The sequence below is a fragment of the Leptonotus elevatus genome, chromosome 12 (assembly GCF_054856555.1).
Source record: "Leptonotus elevatus isolate MCC_2025b chromosome 12, RoL_Lele_1.0, whole genome shotgun sequence".
In the NCBI taxonomy this organism is placed as follows: domain Eukaryota; kingdom Metazoa; phylum Chordata; class Actinopteri; order Syngnathiformes; family Syngnathidae; genus Leptonotus; species Leptonotus elevatus.
Genome location: NC_141250.1, coordinates 459,140 through 470,159, shown reverse-complemented (window position 1 = coordinate 470,159; position 11,020 = coordinate 459,140). Strand labels below are relative to the sequence as shown.

The window sequence follows — 11,020 nt, the reverse complement described above, 5'->3', positions numbered from 1 at the left end:
ATGTGATTACTGATTATCTCCTCAAAAAAGAAATATAGTTACTTTACACATTACTTTATTGTCAAAGTAATTAAGTTATTTAAAAAGTAACTTATCAGTTATCTTTACCAATTTCCGCCCTTTGCTGCCTCAACATAAGAATGACAACCGGTTACTTAAATAATACTTATTAAAGTGCATGAACATGAACATGTTTCTTTGTTTCTGTTTCTCTGGTTTTATAATACAGAATTTGTTGTATAACACGTTACACCTGCAGGTTGGTTACAAACTGTTAACTATAAACTTTTCAATGTAGGCTGGATGCAACTGTAACTACTATAACCTTTTTCAAACCAGAGTTGAACTACAGTCATGCAGTTAGCCTTTTTTGTTGTTGTTGCTCTGGCATACTTTCGCGAGGTATGACAAGAAAGACACTGTGTGGGGCAGCTTAACTAAGTGTGTTGTGTGTTCCAGTGTTGCCATTTCTGTTTAGCACTCTTATTTTGGTACACGTGACCTGCCGTTGCGTCTTCCGCTGAGAAAAGGTGACATGCGATGTGACGTCACTCCCAAATGCAAGAGAAACATTTTCTTCTCAAAATTATTTTCAAAATAGACAACAAAATTCTGAATTTTACATACATTATGAGGTAATAAAAAAATTGTAACGCACAGCCACTTAGGAAAGTAACTTTAATCAGATTACTGGTTTGGAAAAATGAACGTGTTAGATTGCTCGTTATTGAAAGAAAGTAATCAGATTACAGTGACAACACTGCCCGTTTAGAGCGAGACCAGTGTACGGAGTCTCTCAAGATCTACCGTGCAGCCGCATTGACTAAGCTTACAGACTTAGTTTTGTTTATTTTTTTGTTAGAAAAGGATTGATTATATCACTTGGACAACAACCTTTGTTTAAACCAGGTACCTATTTTACATTAGAAAATCACAAACAAAAAAATATTAAATAAATATATATTATATATTATTATTAAATATATTAAATATAAAAGTATGGGAAAATATAAGTACAAATTATCTTGTCCAATGCCGTTCCAACATGTAGTTAGAGTGAAATCTGAACTTGTTTAATGGAACACAACCAGTCTGCTTACCATGCAGTGCTGGCATAGATCAAATTTGTTTAAACCCCATCCAAAACAAAACAAAAACACAGTACCAATAATAATAATCATAATGATGATGATGATGAGATGGATAAACCTCCCATACCAGCTATATCTGACAAAAAGACAAGCTTCTTCTCTTTCTTTTTTTTAAGGAAATAATTGAAAATAAAGCGTGAGTACTTTTATGTGGTAATCTGCATCCATACCATGTTATCTTTGGTAGTTCTAAAAGTTCTTAAAGACGCTATGTTGGACAAACTGTTACCTGCAGTACTTACTGTATGCTAAAAATAAATGAAAAAAACAAACAAGAATTCATCTTTTTCAGCTTGTCAAAAATGGGATAAAAAATCCAACCTGATAATTCTTCACAAAATTCTCTCCAAGCTGTTAATTTTCCACCAGCTGCGCTGGTGAAATCTGAGATGCCAGACAGCACCCCTGGTGAGGATGCTAGCAATAGCTACTGTTAGATTATTAACATTGTTTTTCTGTTTCAATTTATATTTTTCTAATTGTTTTTGATATTAGTTAGAGATGTAACAACTGTTCCCCATATGTTAGTTAATCTGTAGTCTTTTGTTCTTTTCCTAAGGAAGTAAGGTTTCTGTGTCCATTCAAATCAGGGGTGTAGGGAACTGCATATCAAGGGAGCCAGGGGCAAATGGTTTACCCCCATCTGTAGTAGAAAACAGGAATTGAAGTAAGGTAAAAATGAGAGGTGTCTGACCAAATGACCGTCTGCGTGAATCCCTGGTGCCAGGAGGCGCCGGGGGCCAATTGTTTACCCACATCTGTTGTGGACTAAAGGAACTGGAGTGAGATAACCTAATTGTATTTCACTCTGCTGACAGGATGAATGGGGGGTGTCTAGACTCGAAGACTCTTGTCTTTGCAGGAAAGGAGGTTTTTTTTTGTATAAATGTGTGAGTGTGGAATGAGGGGGCACACTTTTGGACCAGAGCTGTTTGAGCCAGGTTCTAAGGTGGCTTTCAGATTCTGAAATAAAGCTGGCAAACTTCTCCACGAGACTTCAACTTTGAGTTTTATTTGAACACGCAGAAATCAAAGAAATGATTTCCAACACTACCTATAAAAAGTCAGGGTTCACATCTATCTTCCTCTTCCCTGTTTTGGCTCCCGTCCTATTGACCAAACGCTCCTGTCCGCATGCATTCCTTTTGTCTCAGCTGCTTGCTGTAGCAGAAGCCAGACCCAAATTTCTTGGCTGTGTGGCTGCTACACGCTACCCTCACAGAGGCCATCGCGACGTGACAGGCTCAGCGCAAAACACACTGTTGTCTCTGCCAGGCGAAGGATTGGGGTGTGGCCGAACAAGGCACTTTGAAGCCGAAACAAAAAGGGCCCCTGCCAGCCAGCAAATCAGACTACAGAGGGATTGAATTCCAATCCTTGGGCCGTGAGGGCTTTTCCCGTCTTGATGAACTCTCTTCCCCAGCTGGACCTGCCTTTCAATTCTTCAACGAACCTGCTTGCTTGCCTAGCCTCCAACCCGCAATGAGACTGAGACACGTTTACAGGCTATTGAGACCCGACTCAGAGTCAGACTGAAGCTCAGCTCAACATATTTCCCTCGACACCGAATTCTGACTGCATCGACCTGGAAAACAAAGTTGCAAAATTGACGCAGGAACTCAATATGAGCACACAAACTGCCCGTGCGCAGGGACAACATTTGCATAGCTTCGCATTTGAAATTCACAAGCTAAAAGAACGCATTGCAGAATTCTCAACTCACCACACTGAAACCCAGTGGGTTGATCTCCAAACTGAGCGTGAATTTTGACAAATACTTGTTAGTAAGGCTAAACGATTAATTGCATTTGCAATTAAATCACGGTTTGACAAAACGCGATAATGTAATCATGAAAGGCTGCGATTTAAATGCCCATTGAAACGTAGCGGAAGGAGAGAAAGAGGGAGGGGGAGCAGGAACGTCACCACTGTAACTAAAGCCTGGCGCCATAAGTGCATGTAATTTTGGTGAGTTATTTTGTCTCGAGACCTTGAAACGAGTGTCTACCATTTTTAATCTGTTTGATCTTGGTTTTAAAACAACATTTCGCCGTTGTGAGTTATGACTTTAGGCTGCCCTAGTGTCGCACATTTTGCAAACTGAGTGTACACGCAAGTGTTAAGAGTGTGGCTGGCCTAGGACCCAGGAGCAGACACCAACGTCAAAGTAACAACAGAATTTTATTCAACAAAGTAGCAAACAAAGATTGCTGGGCGTGGCAGCGGCTGGGCTCTTAACACATCCAGACGTGAATACGACGAGACGTTCTGGCGAGGAGTGGAGGTCAGACCAGAGCTTAAGTATTGAGGGTGATTGAAGAGTGGAGGTAGCTATATGAGGAGCCCAACACAACCTGACCACGCCCAGCCCTGAAAGGAAAAAACAAAGACAGAGCAAAACACAGGAAACAGAACTACAATGATGCTAAAGTAAAAGGGGGCCGAAAACAACTCACAACAGTACATCCCTCAAGGGGCACTACCCACATAGAACCGATCTTTAAGGCCTGCACCAGGGTTTGGGGGTTGTTCCTGGGCCTGCAGTACGACCCTCTCGATGTCCCATGTTGCAGCCCTGACAAAACAGGAAGGCGGGAGGATTTTCTCTGAGTCCTGCTTCTCCTGAGGGGAATCGTGAGAGAGCATCTGGTTTGGTGTTACAGGCACCTGGTCAATAAGAGAGTGAGAAGTTGAATCTTCCCCCCAAAAAAGAGCCCAACGAGCATGACTGGGGTTCAAGCGTTTAGCTAACTGCAAATAGGTGAGGTGTTTGTGGTCTGTGAGTACCAGGAATGGGACCTCAGCTCCCTCCAGCCAATGCCTCCATTGTTGGAGAGCAGACAACTGCCAGCAGCTCCTGGGCGCCGACATCATAATTGTTGCCAGTTGGTCACTGCTTCAATTTTAACGGAGTCAGGCCTGAGCTCTAACTAAACCTGGGCAGAAGACCCTCAACAGGATTGTGAAGCTTTAACCAGGGTAGCCCAATGAACTATAGGCGATGAGGGGGAGGAAAGAACAAGGAATTTAATGTGCTCATAGTGATTGCCTGAAATAGTGAGGGAGAGTGTGGTTGTTTGGTCGGTTACTGTCCCAAGTGAGCTGGCATCAATGGCACTGACCAGTTTGGGGAAGCCAAGGCTAAACATGAGAAATTTAGCGGACTGAGCAAAATCACGATCGATAAAGTTATCATCTGCTCCTTAATCTATCAAGATTCTAAGGGAAACTGAAGAGTTGCCGAACGAGATAGTGGCAGGATGGGATATGCGTTTAGGTGAGCAGGAGGATGTGGTCTGACTCACCAGAGAGTTAGCTGCTGTAGCCAACTTGCGTCCCTTGGGTCAGAGAGAGCTCTGGAGGATGTAATGATCCGACAGCAAATGCAGAGGCTCAAAGAAAACCACGGGGAAAGAAGGGATTAGGCCGCCTGGATGCTCGCCGTCTTTCTCTTAGGCGGTTGTCTATCCTGATGACGAGACTGATGAGTTGTTCCAGCGATTCAGGCTCATCTCGAGTAGATAGCTGGTCTTTGAGGTCCTCTGATAGGCCGGCAACATAAATGATCTTGAAACCCGCCTCATTCCGCCCGCTTTCCGAAGCCAATATTCGGAATTTGATGGAATAATCAGTAGCAGACTGTAGGCCTTGTCATAGGGAGATCAATCTCTTGCCCGATTCTTGGCTGTGAAAAGGGTGGTCAAAGACCTTGCGCATCTCAGCAGTAAAAGAGTCATAGGATTCTAGGACTGGTGATTTCGATACCCACAGGGAATTGGCCCACTTCCCTGCTCTGCTTTTAAGCAGGTTGATTACATAAATCAATTTGGAACAGTCAGAAGCGAATGCGCTAGGCTGTTGGTCGAAGACTAACGAGCAATTAAGAAGGAACTGGCTGCAAGCTCCTACCTCCCCCATGTAATGCTCTGGTGGAGGGATGGATGGCTCTCTTGTTGCGGTGGGGGCCACAGTAGGTGGTACATGCTCTCCTTGACTGGTAGTGGGGGGTTGGGCTGGGGAAGAGCGGCCCTAGTTTTGACTGGCGGCCAATAAACCAACATTGGTCAGTAAGGCCCCGGAGACAATCAAGAACTTCTTTAAGGAGCTCGTTGTGTTTGCCGAGAAACGTTCCATGAGCTTGGACGGCATGTCGAAGTGAGTCCGCGTCTGCTGGGTCCATGTTTGGGCCAGAACGTACTGTTAAGGGTGTGGCTGGTTTAGGACCCAGGAGCAGACACAAACGTCAAAGTAACAACATAATTTTATTCAACAAAGTAGAAAACATAGTGTCAAACCAAAGATGGCTGGGCATGGCAGTGGCTGGGCTCTCAACACATCCAGACGTGAATACAACAAGACGTTCTGGCGAGGAGTGGAGGTCAGACCAGAGCTTAAGTACTGAGGGTGATTGAAGATTGGAGGCATCTGTGTGAGGAGCCCAACACAACCTGACCCTGCCCAGCTCTGAAAGGAAAAAACAAAGACAAAGAAAAACACAGGAAACAGAACTACAATGATGCCAAAGTAAAAGGGGCCGAAAATGACTCACAACACGTAAGTGTGCGGCAGTGGCTGATAAATTTGAGTTGTCCTACGTTTTCAGGCTAAATAGGTCTGTATGTGGCCGTATGTTGTGTTGTCCGATTTCATGAATGAAAATTAGGAGAGATGAAATGATTATTGCTCGTCATTACTCACCCTCTTTTAATGTACATGTATTGTAGCATCGGTGAACTAATCAGGCCAAGCAGCGAACAAACAACCCTTTAATGACAATTTGCAAGTAACTGTCGGCCATAACCACGGCAAAACACAACAGCTCCGGATGCGCTTAGCTTACCAAAACAAACGTCTGTGTTGCGTTCATGGACTGTCCAGACCATGGGAAACTACGCACACCTACCCACAAGGATTGCTACAGAATGCTAGTGGTTTTTGTAGTCAAATCGGAAAATGTTACGTCATATAAGCGGATATAATTTTATTTTGCCTAAACTCAGTCATGGCAGACGCGGACTCGCAGGACTAGTCAACAGTGATATATTATTAAGACATATGTTAGTAGACAACAAGGATGTCAAAGAATGTTAGTTTACTGACTGTAGATCGCTAAGTTTGATGTTTTTAATGTGTATATCGAATTTATTTATTGATACAGTGTTTCAAAAGTGCAGTGTTTACATGCCATGTTTCATGCAACATGAAAGGTTGGATATGTTGAAGTGGTAAATTGTAACTATAACTGTAATTGTAGTAGTATTTTGATTGAGGCAGAACCTAGAAAGAAATTTAACGATGAACACATTCAAATTTAACATTTATTTAATTCCAACATTTTCAACCGTTTGACAGGGTATGAACACAGAGAATCCAACAAGATGTTTTTTCCCTACCTTGTAACTGGACACATTGAAAGCAAGGTGAAACTGAATCTAACCCTAAAAACATTGATACACATTCACAATAATAACAATAATGACAACAATAACAACAACAACAACAATAATAATAATAATAAAAATAATATATCTAACAAGAGTCAAAGCAAAACTGTTTTATATGTGTTTTGTCAAAAATATTAGCTAGCTGTGGTGCAAAAGAAGTTTGATCAAAAGAAAGTGAGAAAAATACAATTAGATATTTGTAAATATAAAAATGCAACAAATAATTATTCCCCAAAAAATTTGCAGAAAATACAAATTTGTCAAAATAAATATTTTAGACAAAAAACATATTAGAGAGAACACATGAGAAACTAATATACAATATTATCAACTGCAAAAATATAAAATATTACACAAAATAGCTTAAAATACACAGTACAAAATAATGTACATGTATTGCTTATAAGAAACAATTATGTGCTGTCAACATAATTTCAGACAATTGGTTTTTCTCTGAATATTGCGCACACTCTCCACACTTCACTGTAACATAAGAATCAATCATTCAACAACAGTTACGTGTATTGCTTTTATAAAAAATATATGAACAAATACTTACTCTTATACTGATTCTTTAATCTTCACTCTAACTTCAACCTATAAAATATCTGTATGTGAGCAGCAGAACACAAGAAATAATATATTACTTTGTCAACAACAGTTCAGAATAGTGGCTTTTGTTTTGAGAAATACTTACTACTAGTACTAGATCTTCATACTTCACCGTAACTTTAAAATAACCCGTATATCACAATACACACAAAAAAGAATTAATCACATCAGTTCAGCCTACTGGCACAAGTTACGAGTCATTCGAGTTTCTCAGAGCAAATAATATACAGGGTGTCCATAACGTCTCTTTACCATTTCAAAAATTTATAAAAAATGCAATTGATTAGATTTTATTTATTTGTTAATTTTATTCAGATTTGTTCTATTGTATTCAGCGTTTATTAAAGTTAATTTTTTACCTCTTTTAATACACTTCTACATGGGCACCATTAGTTGCACGAAGCACATTGTTAGAAAACGATCCTTTTAAGGTTTCTGCGTGTTCGTAAAATTGTTTTCAGAATCAGAGTTGAGATCTGTGAACAGTTTCCTTCGAAGGTTTTTATTATCAAAAGCTTTTGATGACACAGAGAGGGGCCAAACGCCGCCATTGTTCTTCCTCGTGTGTAACGCTCCTCCCCCGTCCAAACGTTAATATACTTCCTTCATCCCAAAATCCCCTCCCCTTCCGCTTCCTCTGCTGTCCCTCCCTCCTCTCTGCTGCCCCCAAGCAGTCACAAGATAGAAAACAGGAGATCAGATAATCATTGATGTGTAAACAGAGCGAGACCCGCTGGCTCCAAACCCCTCATCCTCAGATATACACAGGAAACCTCCCTACACATTCCTTTTTCCCAGATAAGTCGAAGGACGAATCTTCACTCATCAATCATTTACTGAGTTTACACCATTATGACTAAATCTAAACAGTTATAATTAAATTGAAACAGAAGATTGTTTTCAATCCCTAACTTGGACTGAAAAGAGTCCGAAAAAACAGAAAAAACATTAAAAACATTTCAGAGAAAAATTCCAGCGGGATCTTCATCGTCGCAAACAGCTGGCGCAACATTAAGCAAGGGTCGTGTGGGGAGATTGGACATTATCATTAGAATAAGAAGCAGAATCACGCATCAATGAAACATCCCTTTAGCAATGAGAGGAGGTTATTTAACAGTCATGTGGCATTAAAGAACAATTTGATTCATTAAAAGATTTTTCAGTGGAATAAGCATATGTGAGGCTTAACACGATGTGTTGTGGTTATGTCCAAAAAAGAGTGTCGCGATGCAGCAGCAGATGGAGATGCGTTCCCACTTTGAAGCCATCTCTGGTTTGTTCTTTGTTGAATGAGAACGTTGTCAGCTTCTTGCAGAACCCCAGGGTAGATTGCCTGCAAATGTGACTCAATCGTTGTGGAATGATGTCCCCAATAGGGGCAGCTGGACACTGGATCAGTAGACGTTGTTTTCCCGGTCGGGTTGTCATCAGGTGGTGAGATTGCTGAGCCTGGAACGGATCCGGCGGGCCGTGTAGACAAGATGTGTAACGATGTGGAACAGCGTGTCCCCCTCCTCTCTGTGCAGCGAACTGCACAAGATGTCCTCTCCGTCACCCCGTGGGGTCCAGTTCACCTGGGTGCAGAACATTTTCATTTAGCCACTTTTACATATTCACAATTATTTATTTTTGAAGGAGCATCTAGCTGTTTTTTGTTAGTTGGGAGTTAGTAAATGTTAGTTGTTTAAGTTCTGTAGGTCCTGGAACGTGCTGTTGGATCAGGAAAAGGTCTGTTTGTGTGACATTGAAACAGAACACAGCCTTTGACTGAGTTTAATGACATTCGCACATTCATTAATACAACAGAAAGAGCTTGTAGCCAATTTTCTTTAATATTTCTATTTATATATTTAATATTCTATCCTTGGGATTGGGGATAATAAACTGAACCAAATGTGTTTAAATCCCAATGCCTTTTCTACAGCTTGTAAATATTTATTTTTCAAATGGGTTCCATTGTCTGATCAATTTTTTCTAGGAAACCCATATGATGGTATGTAATGATTAATCAAATGTTTTACCACAATATTTACTGTTTTAGATTTGCATGAATGGGCCTTTGGCCATCCTGAAAGGAATCATTTTACCAGCAAACATCTGTATTCTGACACTGGTTTTATCATGTCAGTGAACTCATCAAAGAGCACCAGACCCCAGAGCTGTCACGTCCGGCCGGACCGTGAACACCCTGGGGAGAGGCTCATATATATTCATACTATTATACCTTTTGCAAACACTGGCAAACACACGAATTCGACTTACTGCCGGCAATGCGGACCAAACTCTGACATCGGTCGTACAGGGACCGAATAGCCCGTATCAGGGGGCCCGGTACCCCATACTCCCGAAGCACCCCCCACAGGACTCCCCGAGGGACACGGTCAAACGCCTTCTCCAAGTCCACAAAACACATGTGGACTGGTTGGGCGAACTCCCACGCACCCTCAAGGATCCTGCTGAGGGTGTAGAGCTGGTCCACTGTTCCACGGCCGGGACGAAAACCACACTGCTCCTCCTGAATCCGAGATTCAACTTCCCGACGGATCCTCCTCTGCAGCACCCCCGAATAGACCTTACCTGGGAGGCTGAGGAGTGTGATCCCTCTAAAGTTGGAACACACCCTCCGGTCCCCCTTCTTAAAAAGAGGAACCACCACCCCGGTCTGCCTATCCAGAGGCACTGTCCCTGATGTCCACGCGATGTTGTAGAGACGTGTCAACCACGACAGACCCACTACATCCAGAGCCTTTAGGAACTCCGGGCGAACCTCATCCACCCCCGAGGCCCTGCCACCGAGAAGCTTTCCAACCACTTCAGTGACTTCGACCCCAGAGATAGGGGGGCCCACCTCAGAGTCCCCAGACCCTGATTCCTCAAAGGCGTGTTGGTGGAATTGAGGAGGTCTTCGAAGTATTCTCCCCACCGATTCACGACGTCCCAAGTCGAGGTCAACAGCACCCCATCTCCACTATACACAGTGTTAATGGCGCACTGCTTTCCCCTCCTGAGACGCCGGATGGTGGACCAGAATTTCCTCGAAGCCGTCCAGAAGTCGTTCTCCATGGCCTCACCGAACTCCTCCCATGTCCGAGTTTTTGCCTCAGCGACCACCGAAGCCGCATTCCGCTTGGCCAGCCGGTACCTGTCAGTAGCCTCCGGAGTCCCACAGGCCAAAAAGGCCCAATAGGACTCCTTCTTCAGCTTGACGGCATCCCTTACCGCTGGTGTCCACCAGCGGGTTCGAGGATTGCCGCCCCGACAGGCACCAACCACCTTACGGCCACAGCTCCGATCGGCCGCTTCAACAATGGAAGCACGGAACATGGTCCATTCGGACTCAACGTCCCCCGCCTCCCCCGGGACAACGGAGAAGCTCTGCCGGAGGTGGGCGTTGAAACTCTTTCTGACAGGGGATTCTGCCAGACGTTCCCAGCAGACCCTCACAATACGTTTGGGCCTGCCTGGTCGGACCAGCATCTTACCCCGCCATCGGAGCCAACACACCACCAGGTGGTGATCAGTTGACAGCTCCGCTCCTCTCTTAACCCGAGTGTCCAACACATACGGCCGCAAATCCGATGACACGACTACAAAGTCGATCATCGAACTGCGGCCTAGGGTGTCCTGGTGCCAAGTGCACATGTGGACACCCTTGTGCTTGAACATGGTGTTCGTTATGGTCAGTCCGTGACGAGCACAGAAGTCCAACAACAAAACACCGCTCGGGTTTCGATCGGGGGGGCCGTTCCTCCCAATCACGCCCCTCCAGGTCTCACTGTCATTACCCACGTGAGCATTGAAGTCCCCCAGCAG

General features: G+C 43.4%; 1 pseudogene; it reads right to left on the bottom strand.

Moving 5' to 3' along the window:
* The window catches only part of LOC147164218 (uncharacterized), a 244,729-nt pseudogene that overhangs the window by 127,128 nt on the left and 106,581 nt on the right, over positions 1 to 11,020 (bottom strand).